The following is a 27,577-nucleotide window of genomic DNA, read 5'->3' on the forward strand; positions in this document are numbered from 1 at the left end:
ATTATCTCAGGTAGTTAGATGGGTACTTAAGTCACTGAGTCAGCTCCTTTTTTCAGCCCTGTTAATGATGGGAGTCTGAATGTGATTATTATGCCTAAACTGAGACAGTGGTTTATAAACTAGCATGCATCAGAATGACCTGGAAAGCTTGTTAAAATAATGATTGGGCACCAGAATTTCTGATTGAGAAGGTTTTGCATTTCCAAGAAGTACCAGATACTGAATGCTGCTGCTGTTTAGATTAACATGCTTAAGGAACTTCTGAACTAATGCATACAAAGCAGGTAATTCTCTACTTAATATGTGATTAAAAAGAAAAAAAAATCACCAAGAAAAGCAGCAGTTGTCTTGGAGATATTGTGAACAACTTGGGCTTTTTCTTTAGGGGTAAATAGTACTACCTTGGAAAAACCATATTTGTTGAATAAATGAATGAATACAAGTCTAAGAACCTGCAGGATAGTCATTTTGAAAAACTAAGGTAGTTTTTTTTATAGGAAGGTTTATAACAGCTCAAGCAACTGAATTAAGCTGAGAAAAATAAATTATCTTTATAAGTTTTTCTGTTTGTTTTCACTTCTCACCCTCAAGCTGACATGGCTATGTAATTCCTTTATGAGGTACCAGATTCTGAACAAAACAAATTCTGAACCTAATCTAATGTGGAGTGTCTGTGTGTGGTCAGCGTGGGCTCCGGGATATTGGGTGAGGAGGATGCTCAGACATCACAGTTTGCGAAAGTGGTTAGTGCTTCTTTGGGAGAACAGGTCGGTGGAGAGGGGCCTCTCCACTGGCATGGCCAAGAACAGTAGGGGCTGAGACTGTAGGCTGAGAGGAAAAGAAAACTGAGATGGTCAGCAGGGGGAGAAGTAAAGAATAGACAAAGCCTTTGACATGGAGAGGTCAAGAAAAGGACAAGGCAGGGATCAGGCAGACACCAGAAGCAGTAAGGGAGGATCTCTTGAAAATGTGTGAGTTGTACACAAAGGCTATCATTTCAGTTCCAGGTTCTCAGTGTGTCTCCAGCCGGGGGTTAGTCATATGCCTGAATCTTAAAAGGACTAATCTTCAAGGCAGTGAGTTCATCGTCTGAAGCTTTTACCAAAGGGGCTGTGTTTTCTACTTGGGGCAAAAGGAGAGCTTCCGGGACTCTATAGTTAGGCCCTCATAGAGAAATTGCTGAGTGGGCAAGGCAATGGTGGCAAATCTAACTGAGCTGAGTTGAATAGGTTTCTAAACGGATGCTCCATTGAGGTGGGGAACAAGAATATATTGGTAACCAGTGGGACTGGTGATGCGTGGGGGTCATCCTAACTGTGTTGCTCCCTCATATCCTACCCAGATTACTGTGTATAGGCCGACTCACCATCCACAGGTCTAATCTGGTGGGGGGAGAGGGTAGATAGGGGGTGAGAAGAGGGTGGTTCTCTAGGCTGTGTCAGTATTGCTGAAAATCAGGCAGATTCTAATCTTAGTTGCAGAGAAATTGATCAATTAAAACCTGACCTTATCCAGTGGTAAGGCCCTGAAGGCAGAGGCCAGGCCCTAAAGAAGAGAGAATGTTTAGACTGTCAGGACCAGCCACAGAGGCGGGATTCAAAGGCAGGCCCCAAGTTCAACAAACAACTTAGATGGAGACCAGAAGCAAAGACAGAGGCTCATCTATACCACTTTTGAGTGAAGACCAGAGCCCTTCGAAGGTGCTGATATTTGGGTTTACACCACATTTAGGACAATCTAGTAATATATCCTAGCCATTGGTGAGATGAACACTTCGGGCAGCTTGGATTAGCTCAAAAATCTGATGAGCCTAAATCTACAGTTTAGAGTTGATGCATATAGCTAGGCAGGGCTGAAATGCAGGTTTAACCTCAGATGTTTTACAGATATTAATTTAAAAAATCTAAGCATTCTAATATATTTAATATGTTTCGTTAGAGTCAGCCTAATTTCAAATTGCATGAAATCAAATTCAGAGTAAAGTTGGATTTGGAATAAAATAAGGACCCTACCATTCAAAAGCATTCAGCTCCACCGTTAGTTTTTCTGTTTTAGAACTTGGTCATGTTTAGCTCTTGGTTGCCTGAAATCCCCAGCAGTCTGTAGGTAAAGATCCCTTTAGGAAACTGAAAACCAGGAGTGAAAGCTGTGATCATCCACAAGCTCCTTGCTTTCCATAGCATTCAGTATTGCTCCAGCAGTACTCTTGCTTATATGTAAACTCAAGACCAGCGAGCAAAACCAATGCTTTGAAAGAGTCCTTATGCCTGGACTGTGGTGGTGCAGTAGATAGAGCATTGACCTGGAACACTGAGGTTGCCCTTTCAAAACCCTGGGCTTGCCTGGTCAAGGCACATATGACAAGCAATCAAAGCAATGAACAACTAAAGTGAAGCAACTATGAGTTGATACTTCTTTTTTTAAAAAAATTTTTTAATTTATTCATTTTAGAGAGGAGAGGGAGAGACAGAGAGAGAGGAGAGACACAGAGAGAAAAGGGGGGAGGAGCTGGAAGCACCAACTCCCATATGTGCCTTGACCAGGCAAGCCTAGGGTTTCAAACCAGTGACCTCAGCATTTCCAGGTCAACGCTTTATCCACTGCGCCACCACAGGTCAGGAAAGTTGATACTTCTCACTCCCATCCTCTCTCTCCTCTCTGTAAAATCAAATAAATAAAATCTTTAAAGTCCTTATGTTTTTTTTTGTTGTTGTTTTTTAAATTTTTTTTTAAATTTTATTTATTGATTTTACAGAGAGAGGAGGGGAGAGAACAAGAAGCATCAAGTCATAGTTGCTTCACTTTAGTTGTTCATTGATTGCTTGTATGTGCCTTGACCAGGCAAGCCCAGGGTTTTGAACCAGCAACCTCAGCATTCCAAGTCAATGCTTTACCCACCTCGCCACCACAGGTCAGGCAAAGAGTCCTTATGTTTTTTTGTAGGAGATCCTAAGCTGTTGTGAACCTGTGTTAAAAGATTTGGGGCCCTGGCCAGATAGCTCAGTTGGTTGGAGTGTCATCCCGATATGCCAAGGTTGTAAATTCAATCCCCACACATCCAAGAATCAACCAGAGATGCATAAAGTGGAACGACAAATCGATGTTTCTGTTCCTCTCCCTTCTTCTCTCTAAAATCAGTAAGTGTAAAAAATAAAAAGAAAGGAACTTTTAAAAAAGGAGATTTTGTTCCTGTGAAGTGCATGAATCTGTCAGGAGAACTTCCTTCTAAAATGGTAACAAAAATCATTGTGGGTATTGCTTGGTAACTAGTCTTTTGGCTTATCTCATTGAAATTTACCTCCTTCCTTTTTTGTAAGCTGGGAGGTAAATGAATAGTTGCAGGGTAACTGAATTCTATCCAATCTTCTCCCCTAGCCTGTTTCAAAGTTCCAAAGTTTAATGAACAGAACAGGGAAGTTGCCCTGAACTGAACTCAACACTGGAACTCCCTCATCTCCTAAGCAGATTTTTTTTTTTTTTTTTTTTTTTTTACAGAGACAGAGAGAGAGGGATAGATAGGGACAGACAGACAGGAACAAAGAGAGATGAGAAGCATCAATCATCAGTTTTCATTGTGGCACTTCTTTAGTTGTTCATTGATTGCTTTCTCATATGTGCCTTGACCCTGAGGCTACAGCAGAGCTAGTGACATAGTGACACTTTACTCAAGCCAGCGACCTTGGGTCCAAGCTGGTGAGCTTTGCTCAAACTAGATGAGCCCGCACTCAAGCTGGCGACCTCAGAGTCTCGAACCTGGGTCCTTCCACATTCCAGTCCGACACTCTATCCACTGTGCCACCGCCTGTTCAGGACAGATATTTTAAGACATCTATTCTTTACTAAGGTATTTAAACTCTAAAAATATTATGAAATTTAGGTTTAGATGTCTCAATCGCTTTTTTTTTTCATTTTTTTTTTTTTTTTTTTTTTTCTGAAGCTGGAAACAGGTAGAGACAGTCAGACAGACTCCCGCATGCGCCCGACCGGGATCCACCCGGCACGCCCACCAGGGGCGACGCTCTGCCCACCAGGGGGCGATGCTCTGCCCATCCTGGGTGTCGCCATGTTGCGACCAGAGCCACTCTAGCGCCTGAGGCAGAGGCCACAGAGCCATCCCCAGCGCCCGGGCCATCCTTGCTCCAATGGAGCCTTGGCTGCGGGAGGGGAAGAGAGAGACAGAGAGGAAAGCGCGGCGGAGGGGTGGAGAAGCAAATGGGCGCTTCTCCTGTGTGCCCTGGCCAGGAATCGAACCCGGGTCCTCCGCACGCTAGGCCAATGCTCTACCGCTGAGCCAACCGGCCAGGGCTCAATTGCTTTTTAAATATTTGGCTCTTAGCACCGTTTTACAGTGTTTTGAGAGCAGGTGGCTTTCCGGTTCACCACTTTTAGAACTTGTTAAGCCAGTATCCGCGGCCATCATCACAACAGCCTGGCCCATGCAGGTTTGCATTGGATTCGGACAGTTGGTGAAGAAACAATGGAGCCCAAGACTGGTGGGCCATCATCTTTAATCCTAGCTTGCACCTAGCGGGCAAGTAAAAACACACACTAGGCTCCAAAACCCACTCATTCAGGGCTCACAAAGCTACTGACTTATCCGAGTTTCCTAGAATCAAAGGTTTCTAGCTCACCAGACTTACTCACCTCTGTTCCCCATCTCCTTCTCTCTGCACAAACTCTGCACAAACTGGCTTCTCACTCAGCACTCCGCTATCTTGGCTGCTTCTCCTGGTCTCCTCCACCTGGCCTTTCTCTGCTCTCCTCTCTAATGCTAATCTCAGGAACCGCAAGAGAGCAAGCTCCTGGTCTGCCCCCATTTTATAGTGTAGAAATAAAAACTTTTAATTCAATATACAAACAAGGAAGTCTCTGATACAAAGTCACTTATCTGAGGCATAATGGGATTCCTCATGAGAGTGCACCACCCTACATCAAAAAGAGTGGGAAAGGCTTAGTCCTAAAACCAAGCCTCAGGCTACAAGGATCCTGCCTGCCCACAGCCCGCCCCCAACACATATTAATACAATCACACCCATCCCAAGTAATCACCTAGGCGACGGGCTTCCATGTGGACAGCCCCATCTTTAACAAAGTGAGCATAATATATTTTATCTGCCCAACAATCCACCCTATGCTCACTTTACTACCCACAATCTACACCACCGGCATCCCTGTGCAAGGAAATTAGGCACATTACACAAATTACAAATACATGACAAATCATACAATTTTAACAATTACAAAGGTACATTTCACCAGTCTGAGCACTTTGCTAAAAGCGCAAAATGTCGGCGGCCTTCTTTCTAGCCATGGGAAAAGCTTCCCGGGGCAGGAGAAGGGCCTCTAGCAAAGTCGTCCCCCACCCCCATCAGGGTATTTAACATTGTCCAAGATCCATAAGTCCATCCAACAAAGGAGCCAGTGCTCACTCTGGTCGTAGTCTAGGAAATCAGTCCACGCACATTGGGCATCAGCCACCCCTCTCATTCCTGCCACCCTGGCAGGTCTTACACTGTTCCAAGGAGAAGCACGTGACAATGGCAGTCAACATTTCCATCTGTGATCCAGAGAGCATGATGGCATTCACCCCTATGTCCCCAAATCACAGACCTACCAAGGACACAGCAAGTACTCCTTGCTACTGGGCTCTCATCTTCTGGAGACTGCGGATTGCAACTCCAGCCCGATTCTCCTCATCCTCCAAAGAGGAACTGAAAACACCAGCTCCCGCTGCCGGTCTCGAATCCCAGGCTGCTGCAGCCTTCTTCTCCACAGACCTTGCAGCTCCAGACCAGGCCTCAGCTTCAGCTTCAGCCTCAGCCCCGGCCTCCTGCTGCTGCTGGCTCTCCACAAAGTCCAGGGCAAGCTGCAACTCACGAACCTGTGATTCCTTCTCCAGCATCTGCTCCATTTCCAAACAAATCTCGCGAACCTGGTCGGCCTCCTCCTGTGCTTGCTTCAGCTCCAGGGTGGGCATCTCTTTCTCCCACGTTTTCTCTAGTTCCTTACACTGCTTGGTTTTCAGGTCCCAGGCAGCCTCTTCCACAGAGCTCTCGGTTTCCTCACGAATGGCTATAAAAGTCAGCCAGCCTACGGTCCCCAAAAGGACAGCCATGGGAAACCATAACAGTAGCCAGTCCTCTACTCCATCACTCAAAGGTGGCTCCATACTCATCTGTATCGAATCTTGCCACAGACTACGCCAAATGTAAAGCCAGTATCCAAAGCTACCATCATCACAGCAGCCTGCCCCATGCAGGTTTGCATTGGATTTGGACAGTCGGTAAAGAAACAACGGAGCCAAAAACTGGTGGGCCATCATCTTTAATCCTAGCTTGCACCCGGCGGACAAGTAAAAACACACACTGGGCTCCAAAACTCACTCATTCAGGGCTCACAAAGCTACTGACTTATCCCAGTTTCCTAGAATCAAAGGTCTCTAGCTCACCAGACTTATTCACCTCTGTTCCCCATCTCCTTCCTTCTCCCTGCACAAACTCTGCACAAACTGGCTTCTCACTCAGCACTCCGCTATCTTGGCTGCTTCTCCTGGTCTCCTCCACCTGGCCTTTTTCTGCTCTCCTTTCTCTGATGCTAATCTCAGGAACCGTGAGAGAGCAAGCTCCTGGTCTGCCCCCATTTTATAGTGTAGAAATAAAAACCTTTAATCCAATATACAAACAAGGAAGTCTCTGATACAAAGTCACTTATCTGAGGCATAATGGGGTTCCTCATGAGAGTGCACCAACCCACATCAAAAAGGGTGGAAAAGGCTTAGTCCTAAAACCAAGCCCCAGGCTACAAGGATCCTACCTGCCCACAGCCTGCCCCCAACACACAGTAATATAATCACACCCATCCCAAGCAAGAAGGGCAACTAATATCATCACCTGGGCAACAGGCTTCCACATGGGCAGCACCATCTTTAACAAAGTGAGCATAGTATATTTTATCTGTCCAACATCTAGGTTCTCAAATTTGGGGGATTAATTTAACTTCAGAATTGAACTTTTTCTACAGACATTTTTAAATTAGCATTTATTTGTATTTTCATAGCCTTTGCCCTAAAAATTCTCTGACCTAGTAAGTCAGGTGCATATTTCACTTTTGCTTACCTATGCATGTGGTCCAACAATGATACTGTACTGTTGCTAGCAATTCAGGTAAATGGAACTTCATGAAGCACTAGGAACAACTTTAAATGTGATCTTCAAGAAGCTACTAAATAGTTATTACAATACTGATCTTAGAATTCAAAACTTGTTGAAGACTTCTTCACATTTAAAGAGACAAAATATGCCCTGGCTGGTTGGCTCAGCGGTAGAGCGTCAGCCTGGCGTGCGGGGGACCCGGGTTCGATTCCCGGCCAGGGCACATAGGAGAAGCGCCCATTTGCTTCTCCACCCCCACCCCCTCCTTCCTCTCTGTCTCTCTCTTCCCCTCCCGCAGCCAAGGCTCCATTGGAGCAAGGATGGCCCGGGCGCTGGGGATGGCTCCTTGGCCTCTGCCCCAGGCGCTAGAGTGGCTCTGGTCGCGGCAGAGCGACGCCCGGGAGGGGCAGAGCATCGCCCCCTGGTGGGCAGAGCGTCGCCCCTGGTGGGCGTGCTGGGTGGATCCTAGTCGGGCGCATGCGGGAGTCTGTCTGTCTCTCCCCGTTTCCAGCTTCAGAAAAATACAAAAAAAATAAATAAATAAAATAAAAAATAAAGAGACAAAATATGAGGAGTGTGCCTGCTCTGGTTCATGACCATTCTAATTTTTCCATTGCCAGGTAAACCAAAAACTAATCTTGGGATTAGTTTGCTATGACAATTCTCCTTTGAAGGGTCATATCAGAGTATGGAAAATTGATAGAGCAGTTATTAGTCTATGCTTCAGCAAACAAACCAAAAAAATGGTCATGTGATTTTACCTATTCTAAAGGTAAGAAAATACAGCCAAAAAACTCCAAAGTTATTCATCATGGTCCCCAGATAAATGGTAAAAGGGTTTAATATTTCATATTATCTTGCCTCAATAAAACCTCAGACTTTCCTAGTTGAACCTGGCCTCCCAGTCTAAAAACAGATCACCAGTTATCTCAAACCTTTTTATCTTCCTTCAGGCTGGGAAAGAGCAGAATCTACTAATATACTATAAAGAATAAATATTTAATATCCATTCATTTTCTTTCTTAGCTAGATAGACCTGTTGAAAGCCAGCACAAAGACTGCTTGCCTTTTCTGACTATAACATAAATATTTAATTGAAACCTGGTTTACCCCATTCTTAATGCCTTGGGCTACACTTGTAGCCATTTTTCAAATCCATATGTTATTTATACTAGGCTTTTTGCACTCAAGGTGCATTTACCTGACTGTTGGGAATGTTTCCAGGAGGTGAATGCTTAACCCAGGGGTCCCCAAATTTTTACACAGGGGGCCAGTTCACTGTCCCTCAGACCATTGGAGGGCCGGACTATAAAAAAAACTATGGCCTGACCTGTGGTGGCACAGTGGGTAAAAGCGCTGACCTGGAATGCTGAGGTCACCGGTTCGAAACCCCAGGCTTGCCTGGTCAAGGCACATATGGGAGTCGATGCTTCCAGCTCCTCCCTCTGTTCTTTCTATCTCTTTCCTTTCTGTGTCTCTTTCTCTCTCTGTGTCTTCTCTCTCTAAAAAAAATGAATAAATAAAATGTAAAAAATAAATTGTAAAAAATAAAAAAGAATTTAAAAAAACTATGAACAAATCCCTATGCATACTGCACATATCTTATTTTAAAGTAAAAAAACAAAACGGGAACAAATACAATATTTAAATTAAAGAACAAGTAAATTTAAATCAACAAACTGACCAGTATTTCAATGGGAACTATGGGCCTGCTTTTGGCTAATGAGATGGTCAATGTCCGGTTCCATATTTGTCACTGCTAGCCGTAACAAGTGATATGACATGCTTCTGGAGCCTTGATGCATGCCTCCCGCATCACCGGAAGTAGTACTGTACATAAGCAACGCCACACTTTGCAGTGCCGCCACATATAGTACTCCACTGCGGATGCATCCTGTGCTCCTCTCACTGACCACCAATGAAAGAGGTGCCCCTTCCGGAAATGCGGCGGGGGCCGGATAAATGGCCTCAGGGGGCCACATGCGGCCCGTGGGTCGTAGTTTGGGGACCCCTGGCTTAACCTTTGAGCCACTTTTCAGAAGAGAACTAGTCAACCAACCATCACCATGAGAACTGGAACTTTGAATAAAAGGAGAATTCTGTCATTCAAGCTAGCCCTTTAAACCAGTGGTTCCCAACCCCCGGGCTGCAGACTGGTACCAGTCCGTGGGCCATTTGGTACCGATCCACAGAGAAAGAATAAATAACTTACATTATTTCTGTTTTATATATATTTAAGTCTGAACGATGTTTTATTTTTTAAAAATGACCAGATTCCCTCTGTTAAATCCATCTAAGACTCACTCTTGACACTTGTCTCGGTCACGTGATACATTTATCTGTCCCACCCTAAAGGCTGGTTCGTGAAAATATTTTCTGACATTAAAACCGGTCCGTGGTCCAAAAAAGGTTGGGACCACTGCTTTAAACCACAATTGTTTCTGTTTCAAGTCTTAGTCCTGTTGAACGCTCGGTTGCCTGAGGCGTCCAGCCATCAGCAGATCACCGTGAAAAACCAAAGCTGTGGTGTACAAGCTTCTCATTTTCCTCGGCATTCAACATTGTTTCAGCAGTACTCTTGTTTTAAATTATTAAGGGTTTGTTAGAAATAGTCTTTAATAAATAGCAGACAGCCTGACCAGGCGGTGGCGCAGTGAATAGAGCGTCGGACTGGGATGCCGAGGACCCAGGTTCGAGACCCTGAAGTCACCAGCTTGAACATGGGCTCATCTGGTTTGATCAAAAGCTCACCAACTTGGACCCAAGGTTGCTGGCTCAAGCAAGGGGTTACTCGGTCTGCTGAAGGCCCATGGTCAAGGCACATATGAGAAAGCAATCAATGAACAACTAAGGTGTCGCAATGTGCAATGAAAGACTGATGATTGATGCTTCTCATCTCTCCGTTCCTGTCTGTCTGTCCCTGTCTATCCCTCTCTCTGACTCTCTCTGTCTCTTAAAAAAAAATTTTTTTTTTTTAAATAAATAGCAGACAGTTCTTGTTTCCTAGAAGCTAACCTTTTCTGCTTAAATAGACAAAAGGTTTTGAAGAAAGTCACCATTTGATTCTATTGCCCAAGATTATGAAATTACACATACATTTCTGTTAGGATTATTGAGAGAATGGGCAATTCTTCTGCTAATATACATATATCCAGAATAACAACTGTAAAAAGTACAGGGTTGAAATGTCATGGTGTAAGAAAGAGAGAGAGGAACCTAATAGAGATCTGGTATATGGGGTTCAGTCCCTGCAAACAGGAGAGGATCAACTAACCTAGCCCATGAAAATGGATTTTATTACAATAAAAAATGTAAGAAGAATCTAATTTCAAGCTTTATTCTACACTAAAAAAAAATGCTATTCAGTCCAGCTGTGGTGCTTATATCCACACTAAAACTCTTTATTAAACTTCTTGAAATAACAGTTGAAAGTCTAAAGTCTAAGCTGCAGGGTCAGAGCCACCCCTGTCTTGTGCTGTTCCTAGCAGTAACTATTAAGTGCCATCTTGCCCAGCTGAAATGTTTCCCATGTGTAAAGGTGTCGGGAGCCAATCAACGACTGCTGGCTGACAAGGTCACAGCAGGAGAAGACCCACAACTGCTGGCTGACAAGGTCACAGCAGAAGAAGATCAAAAACTGCTGATTGATCCCGGACGAGCCCCCAAAAGAAAAAAAAAAAACTGCTGATTGACAAAGTCATAGCAGAGAAGACCAACAGCTGCTGGTTGACAAAGTCACCGCAGTGAAGACCAATGGCTGCGGGTTGACAAAGTCACCGCAAAGGAAAGGCACAATGATACTTCCCCCTTTGACTTTTTGAATTAATCTGGCCTTATATCCCCCCTTTTCTGGGTGTGTGCTATTATTTATGGCACAGGGATAATAGTTCTGTGCTTTCCCTGTAGATTCGTAGTAATTTCTTTGGAAATGAGACAGAGGGTGTGAGTTCCACAGAAAAGCCTGTAAGCCCCTTGAACTGGGCTCATAAACATAAGAGGCTGGCTATGATAGCCCTCGTAAAGGTTAAGTTTGTAGGAGAATTTCTTCTTATTAATCATATTAGAAAGAATAGATTGTGACTTGTGAATGGGTAGGAGGCAGAGGCTGTGCACAGAGCACCTTTCGGCCTTCACTTAATTCATCATTTTTCCTCCCTAGCCTTTTCATGTGATAGAGTAGAGAAACTTTCCTTTCTTTTTGCATACCTGACCTGCAGGTGGTGGAACACTCTGAGAAGAATATAGTTAGAACTTAACTAGTGTATGAATATAGTAAATAAATAAAATTTGACTAGACAATAGAATCTTAGGTAAAGTGGAGTGGAGTGGCCCATTGCGTGGCCTTGGATGGGAGCGCAGTCGTCAAGAAAAGAATGTTTTGCTAAGAGACTTGTTTTGTGACTGAAGGCAGTTGCTGGGCTTTTCTCAGTGAGACATTCTCATGAGATTTATGTACTTTCCCAGGTTTTCCCTTCAGATAATGAGAGGAATGTGGGGGATCCATAGAAGCAATAGCAATTAATGCCTTCTGATATTATGTTGCTACTAAGCTATCTTGCAGGTGCACTCTATATATCTTTAAGCAAAAGTTACTCTTGATGTTATGACAATTTCTTAATAAGCAAGCCTTTTGAAGTCTTGTGAGAAAAATTAAGACACTGCATGAACTCAAGGCCATTTGCCTGAGCAAGCGGTAGTCCTTTGCTAGTCCTTGATGATTTCGTCTGCTAATCTCTCTCTGCGCCCTTGACACACAACAACAGTAAAGTAGAGTTATTAATTAGTACTAATCTTTTAGAAGTTTGTACTGATAATGTTATTTTTATTCAAGTTATTGTATATCTGTACTTTGAGTGACTTACCACCTGATTTGTAGCTTATAGATATGAATTAACTGTTATCTGGAAATATGTAACCATAGTGAAACAAAATACCATGTGATTGTAACTTAGTGTGTGTGCATAAAAAGAAAGCTAGACCAGCATTTTGGCAGAGATGCCTGGCAGTAAATGCTAACTAGAGAATAAAGAGAAAGAAAAGAATTCGGCTCTCTCACTCGAATTCGCCGACGCCATCTCTTCCGGTGGGACCCCTGGATTCCCCCCGGGGCTGGACCCCGGCATAAAGGGACTACTAAGTATTAATTTAGGATTTAAATTACCTTGAGCAAATGTGTATTCATTCTTGCAGGTCATGACAAAGATTCTCATATCTTTACTAATTATCTTCAAAACAACGCTCTCTCAAATGAAAATGGCTTTACATCCAAACTTGAGAGAATGATAAAGGAACTATAAGTCAGAACAATTAAGCTTGGGATAAGAAAATATGATAGGCTTTGGCCAGGTAGCTCAGTTGGTTCGACCATCACCACAATATGTCAAGGTTGTGGGTTTGATCCCCGGTCAGGACACATACAAGAAACAACGAATGAATGTGCAACTAAGTACAATAGAACAACAAATCGATGTTTCTCTCTATATATCTTTCTCAAGTCAATAAACTTAAAAAAAATTAAAAATGAAAGAAAATATGATAGAACTCTAGAATTTTGTGTAAATGTACATAGTTTACAAGATGGCTACAACACTTTGTAGCCTGACCAGGCAGTGGCGCAGTGAATAGAGTGTTGGACTGGGATGTAGAGGACCCAGGTTTGAGACCCTGAGGTTGCCAGCTTGAGCGTGGACTCATCTGGTTTGAGCAAAGCTCACCAGCTTGGACCCAAGGTCGCTGGGTCAAGCAAGGGGTTACTCAGTCTGCTGTAGCCCTACAGCCAAGGCACATATGAGAAAGCAATTGATTAGAAACTAAGGTGCCACAATGAAGAATTGATCCTTCTCATCTTTGTCCCTTCCTGTCTGTCTGTCCCTATCTATCCTTCTCTCTGTCTCTGTAAAAAAAAAAAACAAACCAAAAAATAAAAAAATCACTTTGTAAAATCTTATCTCAGTATAGTTTTACTGCTCCTTTCTTTTTTTTCTCTTTCTGAAGTTAGAAGTGGGAGTCAGAGAGACAGACTCCCACATGCGCCCAACCAGGATCCACCCAGCAAGCCAACTAGGGGGCGATGCTCTGCTCTTCTGGGGGTTGCTCTATTGCAACTGGAGCCATTCTAGCACCTGAGCCGGAGGCCATGGAGCCGTCCTCAGTGCTCAGGCCAACTTTGCTCCAATGGAGCCTTGGCTGTGGGAGGGGAAGAGAGAGATAGAGAGGAAGGAGAGGGGGAGGGGTGGAGAAGCAGATGAGTGCTTCTCCTGTGTGTCCTGACTGGGAATTGAACCTGGGACATCCACATGCTGGGCCGATGCTCTACCACTGAGCCAACTGGCCAGGGCTTCTTCTTTCTTTTTTTTAACATAGAAATTAAATTTAATGGTGTGACATTGATCAATAAGAGTACATAGGTTTCAGGTGAACATCTCGAGAGCATTTGAACTATTGATTGTGTTGTGTGCCCATCACTCAAAGTCAGCTTGTTTTCTGACACTGTATATTTGTCCCTCTTTACTCCCTGCCCCCTACTTCTTCCCCCATGTAACCACTTCAGTTTTATCTATGCCCATGAGTCTCAGTTTTATATCCCACCTATGTGTGAAATCATCTAGTTCTTAACTTTTTCTGATTTATTTATTTCACTTAGTATAATGTTCTCAAGGTCTATCTCAAGGTTGTCATAAATGGCAATATGTCATTATCTCTTTTTTTTTTTTTAGATTTTATTTATTCATTTTTTGAGAGAGAGAAGAGGGGAGGAGCAGCATGCATCAGCTCCCATATGTGCCTTAACCAGGCAAGCCCAGGATTTTGAACTGGCGACCTCAACATTCCAGGTCGACACTTTTATCCACTGTGTGCCACCGTAGGTCAGGCTCCTTTTTTTGACAGAGACAGTGAGAGAGTCAGAGAGGGGGTCAGAGAAGGACAGACAGGAAGAGAGAGAGATGAGAAGCATCAATTCTTCATTGCAGCACCTTAGTTGTTCATTGATTGCTTTGTCATATGTGCCTTGACTAGGGGACTACAGCAGAGCAAGTGACACATTGCTCAAGCCAGCAGCCTTGGGATCAAGCCAGGACCTTTGGGCTCAAGCCACTGACCCCGCACTCAAGCCAGTGACCCCGCACTCAAACCTGGGTCCTCTGTGTCCCAGTCCGACGCCTGATCCACTGCTCCACCATCTGGTCAGGCTGTCATCATCTCTTATGACTGAGTAGTCTTCCATTGTATATATGTGCCACATCTTCTATCCAATCCTCTATCAAAGGACACATTGGTTGTTTCCATGTCTTGGCCACTGTGAATAATGCTGCAATGAACATGGGAATGCATGTGTCTTTACGTACGAATATTTTCAAGTGTTTTGAGTAGATAGATATCCAGCAAAGGGATTGCTAGGTCATGTGGTAATTCTAGTCTTAATTTTTTTTTTTTTTTTGTATTTTTCTGAAGCTGGAAACGGGGAGAGACAGTCAGACAGACTCCCGCATGCACCCGACCGGGATCCACCCGGCACGCCCACCAGGGGCGACGCTCTACCCACCAGGGGGCGATGCTCTGCCCCTCCGGGGCGTTGCTCTGCCGCGACCAGAGCCACTCTAGCGCCTGGGGCAGAGGCCAAGGAGCCATCCCCAGTGCCCAGGCCATCTTTGCTCCAATGGAGCCTTGGCTGTGGGAGGGGAAGAGAGAGACAGAGAGGAAGGAGGGGGGGTGTGGAGAAGCAAATGGGCACTTCTCCTATGTGCCCTGGCCGGGAATTGAACCCGGGTCCCCTGCACGCCAGGCCGACGCTCTACTGCTGAGCCACCGGCCAGGGCCTCTAGTCTTAATTTTTGAGGAACTACTATACTTTCTTCTATAATGGTTGTACTAGTTTACATTCAACCACCAGTTCCTTTTTATCCACAGAGTCTCCAATACTTGTTTTTACCTTTCTTGTTGATAACAGCCAATATAACAGGCGTGAAGTAGTTCTACCTCTCTTCTATCCCAATATTTTTTAAAATTTTTATTTATTGATTTTTTCTTTAGAGCGAGAGAGAGAGAGAAGGGGGAACAAGGAGCGGGAAGCATCAACTCACAGCAGGTACTTCTCATATGTGCCTTGACTGGGCAAGCCCAGGGTTTGAACAGGTGACCTTTAGCATTCCAGGTCAACACTTCATCCACTGTGCCACCACAAGTCAAGCTTCTGTCCTAATTTTTATTCTAAATTATGCTTCACTTAATCACCTTTTAAAGATACATGATACAACTGTTCCCCATCATCCCAGTTTGTGGGTGAGAACACTGAGGTGATGAACCAGAACTGGGGGATATACCTCAAATCACACATACACTGAACAGACTGTTTGCCTGCCAAACCATGTAACACTAGCTGAAGTCCCTCCCCTGCTTTGTAATGTGAAGACATTTGAATTTCTTTTCTTAGTTCTCATGATAGATGCCAGATAAAAACAAGATGTCTCAGATTCTTTTCATAATGAACTGGAATTCATGGAAATTTACTAAAAATTCCTCTTTGAGAACCTATACTATTTTTGGAAAAACAGTTTATGATACTGGCAATTAAAAATGATGTAGTTGTGCCTGACCAGGCAGTGGCGCAGTGAATAGAGCGTCGGACTGGGATGCGGAGGACCCAGGTTCCAAACCCCAAGGTCGCTGGCTTGAGCACGGGCTCATCTGGTTTGAGCAAGGCTCACCATATTGAGCCCAAGGTCGCTGGCTTAAGCAAGGGGTCACTTGATCTGCTGTAGCCCCCCACCCCACCCCCATCCCACCCCCATCAAGGCACATATGAGAAAGCAATCAATGAACAATTAAGGAGCCACAACAAAGAATTTATGCTTCTCATCTCTCTCCCTTCCTGTCTGTTTGTCCCTGTCTCTCTCTGACACACACACACACACACACACACACACACACACACACACACACACACACAATGATGTAGTTGTTTTGCTTGACCAGACAGTGGCACAGTGGATAAAGCATCGGACTGGGATGCAGAAGACCCAGATTGAAACCCCAAGGTCGCCAGCTTGAGCGTGGGGTCGCTGTCTTGATTGTGGAATCACAGTGTTGTAAAGTGACCAGCGAGTTCCCCAAAGACACCTAGTCCAGATGAATTTTTGAGGAGTTTATTGGCCAGTGACTACAGGGGTTTAAGACAAACCCAAATCCTGCTGCCCTGCCACAGTTCAGAGGCCTGCTTTTATAGATAAGATCACATACTGGTTGGGCTGGGTAAGGTAGGGCTTGTGCTCCCTTTGTTCAGAGGTATTCATCACTCTTATGACTTTATTTTTTATTTATTTATTTATTTTTAAATTTTTTGTTTTTATTATTTTTTTAATTTTATTTATTCATTTTTAGAGAGGAGAGAGAGAGACAGAGAGAGAAGGGGGGAGGAGCTGGAAGCATCAACTCCCATATGTGCCTTGACCAGACAAGCCCAGGGTTTCAAACCAGCGACCTCAGCATTTCCAGGTCGATGCTTTATCCACTGCGCCACCACAGGTCAGGCCTCTTATGACTTTAGGGTGAGTACGAGTATAGGAATTCTTGATTAAGGTACATAAACATTCTTTTCTAAAGGCTTTTAAGAAAATGAAAAGAAAGGGGTTTTCAGATAAGTTCTATCTTCTTTGCTCTGTGTGGCAAGTGGTCCCAGGCAACCTTTCAGAGAATTCTAGGAATTAGCTAAACTATGACTAGGTGTCCTAGTAGGAAGCTCCTGCATTCTTCTCTTTCCTTTCTCCACAGAAAGGAGGGGGTAAGAGGCCTGACTTTTCCTCTTTAAAATGGCGTTGCTAATGCTAAATTTTATAGTTCCTTGGCACCTTATCACAATAGACATAATCCCATGGTCGCTGGCTTGAAGGCCAAGGTCGCTGGCTTAAGCAAGGGGTCACTAGCTCTGCTGTAGCACCCCCCCATCAAGGAACATATGAGAAAGCAATCAATAAATGACTAAGGTGCCACAGCGAAGAATCGATTCTCATCTCTCTCCCTTCCTGTCTGTCTGTCCCCATCTGTTCTTCTCTCTCTCTGTCTCTGTCAAAAAAAAAAAGTAGCTGTTTGTTTATTTTTTTTACAGAGACAGAGAGAGAGTCAGAGAGGGATAGTTAGGAACAGACAGACAGGAATGGAGGGAGATGAGAAGCATCAATCATTAGTTTTTTGCTGCAACACCTTAGTTGTTCATTGATTGCTTTCTCATATGTGCCTTGACCGTGGGGTTACAGCAGACCGAGTGACCCCTTGCTTGAGCCAGCGACCTTGGGTCCAAGCTGGTGAGCCTTGCTCAAACCAGATGAACCCGTGCTCAAGCTGGCGACCTCGGGGTCTCAAACCTGGGTCTTCCGCATCCCAGTCTGACGCCCTATCCACTGCATCACCACCTGGTCAGGCTGTAGTTGTTTATATTAAACTAAAAAGCTTTTGCAGCCTTACCTGTGGTGGTGCAATGGGTAAAGCATCGACCTGGAATGCTGAGGTCACTGGTTCAAAACCCGAGACTTGCCTGGTCAAGGCACATATGGGAGTTGATGCTTTCTGCTTCTTCCCCTTTTTCTCTCTCTGTCTCTTCTCTATAAAATGAATAAAAATTAAAAAAAAAGCTTTTGCAGAGCAAAAGACACCATTAACAAAATAAAAAGCCCACTCAACAGGACAACACATTTGGCTGATACATCTGATAAGGGGTTAATAACTAAAATTTATAATGATCTTATCAAACTCAACCCCATGCCCTGGCCAGAGAACTCGGTTGGTTAGAGCATCGTCCTGAAGTGCAGAGGTTGCCAGTTCCATCTCCATTCAAGGCACATACAGAAACCGACCGACATTTCTGTCTCTTTCTCTCTCCCTTCCTCTCTCACTGAAATCAGTAAATAAAAATAATTTATTTATTTTTTTAAAAAAGCCTGACCTGGCCCTGGACGGTTGGCTCAGTGGTGGAGCGTCAGCCTGGCGTGCGGGAGTCCCGGGTTCGATTCCCAGCCAGAGCACACAGATGGGTGCCTCTCCACCCCTCCCCCTCTTCTTCCCCTTCCTCAGCCAAGGCTCCATTGGAGCAAAGTTGGCCCGGGCGTTGAGGATGACTCCATGGCTTCTGCCTCAGGCACCAGAATGGCTCTGATTGCAGCAGAGCGACGCCCCAAGATGGGCAGAGCATCGCCCCCTGGTGGGCGTGCCAGGTGGATCCCAGTCAGGCGCATGAGGGAGTCTGTCTGGCTGCCTCCCCGTTTCCAACTTCAGAAAAAGAGAGAGAGAGAGAGAGAAAAAAAAAAGCCTGACCTGTGATGGAGCAGTGAATAAAGCATCAACCTGTAACGCTGAGGTCACTGGTTCAAATTCCTGGGCTTGCCTGGTCAAGGCACATATAGGAAGCAACTACTATGAGTTTATGCTTCCTGCTTCTCCCCCCTCTTTCTCACTCTTCCTCTCTTTCTATGTCTTTCTCCCTCTCTCCCCTTCTCTCCAAAAATCAATAAATAGAATCTAAGAACAAAAGAAAACAATTCAACACCAGGAAGGTAAACAATTCGATAAAAAAAAAAAGGGCAAATGGCTTTCATTAACAAATCAACAAACAGCAAGTACTGGCAAGGGTGTGGAGAAAAGGGAACCCCCTTCCAATACTGGTGGGAACGCAGACTTCTGCAGTCACTGTAGAAAACAGTATGGTGTTTCCTAAAAAAATAAAATAAAATAAAAATGGAACTGCCTTCTATTCCAGCTATCCCACTTCTAGGAATATATCCTAAGAATCCCAAAACACTGATTCAAAAGAAGATATGCACCCTCATATTCATTGTAGCATTTTTTACAATCCAAGATTTTTGGACACAGCTCAAATGTCCATCAGTGGACAAGTGGATAAAAAAGAAAGACAAACATCGTATGATCTCACTTATATGTGCAATCTAATGAACACAATAAACTGAGGAATAAAACAGAAACAGAGGCAGGATCACAGGGAACCCTTGAATGGCTGTCAGAGGGAGGAGGAAGAGGGGATGGAATCAAAGAAGGTGAATAGATTAGCTAAATTAAATAAATATACATAACACATAGTGAGGACAACAGGGTGGCAATTGCCAGAGGGAAAGGGGAGAGGAAAATAGGGGGAGGAGGGCAAAGAGGATAAAATGGGAATGGAAAGAGACTTTGCATGGGACATGGGGGGCACTATGTGAAAGGTAGAGGGTGTTATATTGAGTGGGACACTTGAAACCATGTCAACACAATAAATTAAAAAAAAAAAAAAAAGGCCTGGTCGGTTGGCGCAGTGGTAGAGCGTCGGCCTGGCGTGCAGGAGTCCCGGGTTCGATTCCCGGCCAGGGCACACAGGAGAAGCGCCCATTTGCTTCTCCACCCCTTCCCCTCTCCTTCCTCTCTGTCTCTCTCTTCCTCTCCCGCAGCCAAGGCTCCATTGGAGCAAAGTTGGCCCCGGGCGCTGGGGATGGCTCCTTGGCCTCTGCCTCAGGCACTAGAATGGCTCTGGTTGCAACAGAGCGACACCCCAGATGGGCAGAGCATCTCCCCCTGGTGGGCATGCCGGGTGGATCCTGGTTGGGCGCATGTGGGAGTCTGTCTGACTGTCTCCCTGCTTCCAACTTCAGAAAAATACAACAACAAAAAAAAAAATCTAAAAAAAAAAAAAAAAAAAAGAATAATGTAGCTGTGATGAACTGATCCAAAACTGATGTGCTGCTGCTTCAGCAATAACTTCAACCATCTCTCTCCTTTCTTGCTCACAGTATATCCTGGAGCCTGACATGGTTCTTAGCATAAACTTTTTTTTTTTAATTTATTTGTTTCTTCATTTTAGAGAGGAGAGGAGAGAGGGAGAGAGAGGGAGAGAGAGAAAGGTAGAAGAGCAGGAAGCATCAACTCCCATGTGCCTTGACCAGAGAAGGGCAGGGTTTCGAACTGGCAACCTCAGTGTTCCAGGTCGATGCTTTATCCACTGCGCCACCACAGGTCAGGCAGCATAAACCTCTTTGGGGGCATCTACCTTGCTGTTAGGCAGTTTGAGTTAGGCACTTTGGTACATGAAAGTCCTTTGTGGTTTCCCCTTTTCCTCTGCAAATGTTAAGCATAGGAGTTTAAGAATAGAGATGTTATCAACTTTATTAGAAAGGAATTAAACATAAAATGTTTGAGAGTGGGGGTGTGGAGGGAGGTAGAAGTGGATAAAGGGGGACAGATGGTGATAGAAGGAGATTTTACTCGGGGTGGTGAGCACAGAATACAATATACAGGTGGTGCATTATAGAATTGTACAACTAAAACATAATTTTATTAACCAGTGTCACCCCTATACATTCAATTAAAAGTTTTCAAAATGTTTGAGGGTGAATAGTGTATGAATGAGAGCTGAATGGGCAGACATCTTCATTCTGGATGTCTAGCAATGGGCTGTCCCAAACATTTGGGCTGGGGAATGATATATTAAAAATGATGAGCCTGACCTGTGGTGGCGCAGTGGATAAAGCATCAACCTGGAATGCTGAGGTCGTTGGTTCAAAACCCTGGGATTACCTGGTCAAGGCACATATGGGAGTTGATGCTTCCTGCTCCTCCCCTCTTCTCTTTCTCTCTCTCTGTCTCTCTCTCTCTCCTCCTTCTCTCCTCTCTAAAATGAATAAATAAAGTCTTTCAGCCTGGCGTGCAAGGGGTCCCGGGTTCGATTCCCGGCCAGGGCACACAGGAGAAGCGCCCATCTGCTTCTCCACCCCCCCCCCTTCCTCTCTGTCTCTCTCTTCCCTTCCCGCAACGAGGCTCCATTGGAGCAAAGATGGCCCGGGCGCTGAGGATGGCTCCTTGGCCTCTGCCCCAGGCGCTAGAGTGGCTCTGGTCACAACAGAGCGATGCCCCGGAGGGGCAGAACATCGCCCCCTGGTGGGCAGAGCGTCGCCCCCTGGTGGGCGTGCCGGGTGGATCCCGGTCGGGCGCATGCGGGAGTCTGTCTGACTGTCTCTCCCTGTTTCCAGCTTCGGAAAAATACAAAAAAAAAAAAAAAAAAAAAAAGATGAAATAAAGTTATTTTTGCTCATTACCTTCTACTCAAACTGACACATCCAATGAAAGAACAGCCACAACTACTGTGAAGTGAGTACGCACCTCTGCTCTTAGATCTTGAACAATATGTATTTTTCCCACAACAATCTGATAAACAATTATGACAGGCCATTGGAGAAACAGAATATCCTTATAGAGACCCAGTTTCTGTCCAGGGATGGAGCTGGGGATAAACCAAGTCATTAATTAGTATGATCTCTGGCCTAGCTTCTTACTTAAGGAGGAGCCTCAAAGGGGAAAGGAGTGAAAGAACTGTTACAGTAGCCATAGGCAGAGGACTTTGCATCAGTTCTCTTGAATCCTGAAAACTGAACAGAGATGTGTTTATTCCTAGAGAAAGCAAAGGAAATTACGGATTTGGTGAAAAACAGCATTTGAAATAATACAGGGGGAGGTTCCCCAAGCAACATAGGACCTAAGTATAAAAAAAAATAGTCCCCTCTAGCCTAGCCTATGATGACACAGTGGATAAAACGTTGGCCTGGAATGCTGAGGTTGCTAGTTGGAAACCCTGGGCTTGCCTGGTCAAGGCACATATAGCAAGCAATGAACAACTAAAGCAGGGGTCTCAAACTCAACTCAGCTTGTGGGCCGCAGAGCAAGATCACAGCCATTCAGCGGGCCGCACTAGGTCTACAAAAGGCAACTGTTACACAACACTTTTCTCACTGCAGTTGAAAACAGTCTGCGGGCCGCACAAAATTGTTCGGCGGGCCGCGAGTTTGAGACCCCTGAAAAGTGAAGCAACTATGATTTGATACTTCTTATTGTTCTCTACTCTCTGTAAAATCAATAAATAAAATCTTTAAAGTAAAACCATCCTCTCTCTCTCTCTGTCTCTCTCTCTGGCGAGAGAGAAAGACAGACAGGAAGGGAGAAAGATGAAAAGCATCAACTTGTAGTTGGGACAATTTAGTTATTCATTGATTGCTTTCTCTCTCTCTCTCTCTTTTTACAGGGACAGAGAGAGTCGGAGAGAGGGATAGACAGACAGGAATGGAGAGAGATGAGAAGCATCAATCATCAGTTTTTCCTTGCGAGACCTTAGTTGTTCATTGATTGCTTTCTCATATGTGCCTTGACCGTGGGCCTTCAGCAGACCGAGTAACCCCTTGCTCGAGCCAGCAACCTTGGGTCCAAGCTGGTGAGCTTTTTTGCTCAAGCCAGATGAGCCCGAGCTCAAGCTGGTGACCTCGGGGTCTTGAACCTGGGTCCTTCGCATCCCAGCCAGACGCTCTATTCACTGCACCATCGCCTGGTCAGGCTGTCTCTCTTTTTCTTAAGCCTTTATTCATTTTTAGAGAGGAGAGAGACAGAGAGACAGAGAAGGGGGTAGGAGCAGAAAGTATCAACTCCCATATGTGCTTTGACCAGCGAATTCCAGGGTTTTTTTTCTGAACCAGCGACCTCAGCATTTCCAGGTCGGTGCTTTATTCACTGCACCACCACAGGTCAGCTATGTTCATTGATTGCTTTCTCATACGTGCCTTGATGTGAGGACTCTAGGTGAGCCAGTAATTCCTTGCTCAAGTCAGCAACCTTGGGCTTCAAGTCAGCAACTTTTGGGCTCAAGGCAGCAACCATGGGGTCATGTTTATGATCCCATGCTCAAGCTGGCGACCTTGCACGCAAGCTGGTGAGCCCGAGCTCAAGCCGGTGACCTCTTGGTTTCAAACCTGAACCCTCAGCCTCCCAGGTCAACATTCTATCCACTGGGGAATGGTATTTGAATTTTAAAATTAGATTCCTAACCTGGCTGGGTACCTCTGTTGGTTCGAGTATTGTCCCGATACAACAAAGTTGCTGATTGATCTCTGGTCATCGCACATATAAGCATCAACCAATAAAAATCAAGAAAGGAATCAACTAATGTGGTAAGGTACCAAAGAATTGAAAAAATTAATATTGATGTTTTAGGAGAAAAAGTCAGGTTTCTTGTCGTCTCCGTTCTGTAGGGAGTGAAAGTAAAGGGATGTAGGAGTTTTCTGGCTTGCAGAGATATACTGTGTAGAAAACCCTTTTACAAGGAAGCTTAAAAGGCGTTTTATAGTTTGGGCTAAGCATACAGAGAGATTTTGTAAATATGATTTTTATACTTATGTGTGATTTGCACCAACTCAGGATAGACAACAACATTGTGTTGTAAATGAAGAGATTTTGTGCTGGGGAGATTTAGATCCCCTACCTCCCCCCACACCTGTGAGGAAGAGAATAAACACCTAGCCAGGTGCAGGGAAAGGGGAGAGAAAGGCAAGCCTTTTTCCTGTCCTCTCTTTCCTTCTTTAACAGGCCATTCACGGACGCTTATCCCCTGGCGCCATGTAGACTCCCCCTCCCCTCCTGAAAACGTGTAATTAATGTATATACCTCTAGACAAAGGGATGGCAGATGAACACTGAAAGATTTGGGAATATCTTTTAATATGTGTAACAACATTTTTCACTATTGTATTACCTTGTAAGTTTTAACGTGTAGAAATATTTTTATAAATCCTATAGACGAATGTTATAAGTTTGCTAATGAATTGTGTCATCTCTCCCCCTCCTCCTTTTCCCGCCAACCTGTGTGTGATCCAAGGTATATAACCTGCCTCAGGGGTATAGTCGGCACACGTGATTTGTGTCAGCTATGCCCTGTGTTAGTCATATGCAGCCGGCATATTATTAAATCTCCTCCTTTTAATAAAGCTTCTTAAAATTCATTTGGACTTGGAGTCTCTACGTAAACCCGGTGGAACGGTACTTTATAACACTAATGGCCTGACCTGTGGTGGCGCAGTGGATAAAGCGTCGACCTGGAAATGCTGAGGTCGCCGGTTTGAAACCCTGGGCTTGCCTGGTCAAGGCACATATGGGAGTTGATGCTTCCAGCTCCTCCCCCCTTCTCTCTCTCTGTCTCTCCTCTCTCTCTCTCTCTCTGTCTCTCCTCTCTCTCTCTCTCTGTCTCTCCCTCTCCTCTCTAAAATGAATAAATAAAATAAAATAGAATAACACTAATGAATGCATAAATAGGTGGAACAACACCCTAGTGTATATTTAGGATAGTTAGAGCTTCATCCTGAAGCATAAAGGTTGGGTTCAATCCCCAGTCAGGACCCATTCAGGAACAGATCAACGTTCCTGTCTCTCTCTCCTTCCTTTCTCTCTCAGATCAATAAATAAAAATAATTTTTAAAAAAAGTGGAACAACAAATTAATGTTTCTCTATCTCCTTATCCCTCTCTCTAAAAATCAATTTAAAACATTAAAGAAACAAGTAAAATAAAATAAGGTTATTTTGAACAACAAAGTGCACACTCAAAAAATAGTTTTATTTGTTGTAAAATGATTCATTAAAGGGTTTAAGTAGTAAGCTCTGCTCATCTTAAATATCCCAGTATACACCAAAAAAACCCTTTATTTACAGTACATTTTTAGGCACTCTAGTATAAAATGAGGTTGTCTACCAATGTATCTTTTTGCTCATGCAAAAATATTTTCACTTCTTAGAAATGTGTTTTGAAAACTCACTGGCTCTTGGAGGTGAGTTTTCTAAATAATTTGGTATTCTGAAGTGGAGGCCCTGCTATCTGGTACTCTTCAAATGAATTCCAAGGAAACTGATTTAACTACACATGGCTCTAATAAAGTTTTGCCATAAACATCTCTGGGAAATCTGAGGGCAGTTTTGTAGAAGGGATATTTAATTTGCAGGGCCTGTTGGCTGTTTACCCCTAAAGTGTTAGGTCCCCTTCTGGTAAATGAGCTGAATTCTTTTACACTTTTTTCCTAAGGAGTTTGGAGAGCTCTAGGGATTGGTCAGAAGGATGCCTTTCACTTTTTAAGCCCTGATTTGAATCTAACCATAGTTAACCTTTTGACCCTGAATTGTTTGTGTGAAATGAGGTGGTGATCTCAGTCTCACCTTAAGGAAGTGTTTTTCACATCAAAATTGGCACTAATTGGTCTCCTTGTTGACAGGCTTTGCTGAGAGGCTTTGTGATTGAATGGGCAATGAGAACAGAAAGTAAATTACCCCACTTTGGCTACCATGTTGGCTGGAGGCCCCTAGGGCAACTACCAGTTCTCTCCTCTTTCAACAGTATCCAGCATACAGTATAAAGCAACTGGGTTGGACCAGGAGGCCCAGAATGCCTATCATTTGTACACTAAGAATACTTTTCATGCCCTGGCCAGATGGCTTAGTTGGTTAGAGCATTGTCTCAATGTGCAAAGGTTGTGAGTTTGATCTCCGGTCAGGGCACATACAGGAACAGATAGATGTTTCTGTCTGTCTGTCTGTCTGTCTGTCTCTCTCTAAAATAAATCAATAAATTTTTTTTAAAAGATAGAAAAAGGAATACTTTCATATGTCTGGCCCTGTTCTGCAAGGAAGTCTTGACACTGATAGGGTTCTAGACAAGAATTCTGTTAACTTTTCTGCAGAGTCAGAGGAAATATTTTAGGCTTTGCAGAGTCTCTGCTGCAACCACCCAACTCTTCTGACCAAAGCAGAGACAGACAACATACACACGAATGAGTGTGCCAGCGTTCCAATAAAACTTCAGACACTGAAATTTGAATTTCATATAATTTTCACGTCAAGAAATATTCTTCTTCTTTTGATTTTTTGTTTTTTGTGACAGAGACAGAGAGAGAGACAGAGAAGGACAGACAGACAGGAAGGGAGAGAGATGAGAAGCATCAGTTCTTTGTTGCAGCACCTTAGTTGTTCATTAATTGCGTTCTCATACGTGCCTTGACCAGGTTGCTACAGCAGAGTAAGTGACCCCTTGCTTAAGCCAGTGACCTTGGGCTCAAGCCAGTGACCTTGGGGTCATGTTTATGATCCCACACTCAAGCCAGCAACCCTGTGCTCAAGCTGGTGAGCCCGTGCTGAAACTGGTGACCTCGGAGTTTTGAACCTGGGTCCTCTGCATCCCAGTCTGATGTTCTATCCACTGCACCACTGTCTCGTCAGGACTTCTTTTGATTTTTTTAACCATTTAAAATGTAAAGATCATCTTAGCTTGCAGGCCATACTCATGCAGTAGGCCAGATTGGGTCTGCTAACCGTACTTTGCCGATTTCTGCTCCTAGACCAGGAGTTGGAGATCTTCCTCATTTTCACTCGTTGTCCAATCACTAACTAGCTATGTGATCCTCGGCACTTGCTTGACTTCAGTTTAGGCCTCAGATTCTTTATTAAGTATTGTCAGGCAGATAAGTTATTTTATGCTCACTCTGTTAAAGATGGCTGCTGCTCTCACGTGATGATGCTCTCATGTGATACAGCTAATTGTCTTTCATGCTTGGGAAGGGGCTTAGTTATGCTAATGTGTGCTGGAGGAGGAACTTTTGCACCAAAAGTTTTTAAAAAAGAGGAGCTAGGAGGCCATTGTGGAGGAGAGAAACCACATTCTTGTAGAGAGGAGTAGCCCATGTTGCAGCAGGGCAGAGAGGCCACATGGAGGAGAGGAGCCAGCTAAAATGGCGGAATGCTGAAGGAGAAGCCAGTTTGTGCAGGAAAATGAGATGGGGAACAGAGGTGAATAAGACTCGTGTGGGCCTTTGATTCTAGGAAAAAACTGGAAAAAGTCAATGGCTTTGAAAGTCCTGAATAGAAAGGGAAGTGTTTTCTTGCCTGCTGGTTGCAAGCAGGAATAAAGGAAAATGGCTCACTGGGTTTTGGCTCCATTGTTTCTTTATGATCTGTCCAGATTAAATGCGAACCTGCATTGGCCAGGTGGCTGTGGCTACTGGCTTTACAAGTATTTTTTGACAGAATGGGAAGAATAGAAACAGATGAAACATAGGTTTTTTTAGGCATAGTATTAGATTTCCTGATTCTATTATAAGACAAAAAGTCTACCCAAGCAGTGTTATGTATGGGAAATGGAAATTAGTTTACTTAAAGGAAAAAAATTCTTAATATTCTCAGTGTGACTGTTCGTCCTAATATGAGGAATAATGTCACAACTTTGATAGCAATCAAAATTTGTCGTCTCCAAACTCTGAAGGCTCATACCACTTCTGCTTTTCATATATATATTTTTTTCTTTTCTTTTCTTTTTTTTTTTGAGGCAGAGACAGAGAGAGTCAGAGAGAGGGACAGATAGGGACAAACAGACAGGAAGGGAGAGAGATGAGAAACATCAATTCTTCATTGCACTTCTTTAGTTGTTCATTGATTGATTTCTCATATGTGCCTTGACTGGGGGGCTACAGCAGACCGAGTGACCCCTTGCTCAAGCCAGGGACCTTGGGCTCAAGCTGGAGAGCCTTGCTCAAACCAGATGAGCCGTGCTCAAGCTGGCGACCTCGGGGTCTCGAACCTGGGTCCTCTGCATCTCA

At 44.2% G+C, this 27,577-nt stretch overlaps 1 non-coding gene across 1 annotated transcript; it reads right to left on the bottom strand.

Moving 5' to 3' along the window:
- Positions 1-3,308: 3,308 nt before the first annotated feature.
- LOC136381642 (small nucleolar RNA SNORA36 family) lies at positions 3,309-3,445 on the bottom strand. Its single transcript, XR_010747127.1, has one exon. It is a non-coding gene; the product is annotated as a small nucleolar RNA SNORA36 family (small nucleolar RNA).
- Positions 3,446-27,577: the final 24,132 nt, after the last annotated feature.

This window comes from Saccopteryx leptura, chromosome 9, assembly GCF_036850995.1.
Source record: "Saccopteryx leptura isolate mSacLep1 chromosome 9, mSacLep1_pri_phased_curated, whole genome shotgun sequence".
Taxonomy (NCBI): Eukaryota; Metazoa; Chordata; class Mammalia; order Chiroptera; family Emballonuridae; genus Saccopteryx; species Saccopteryx leptura.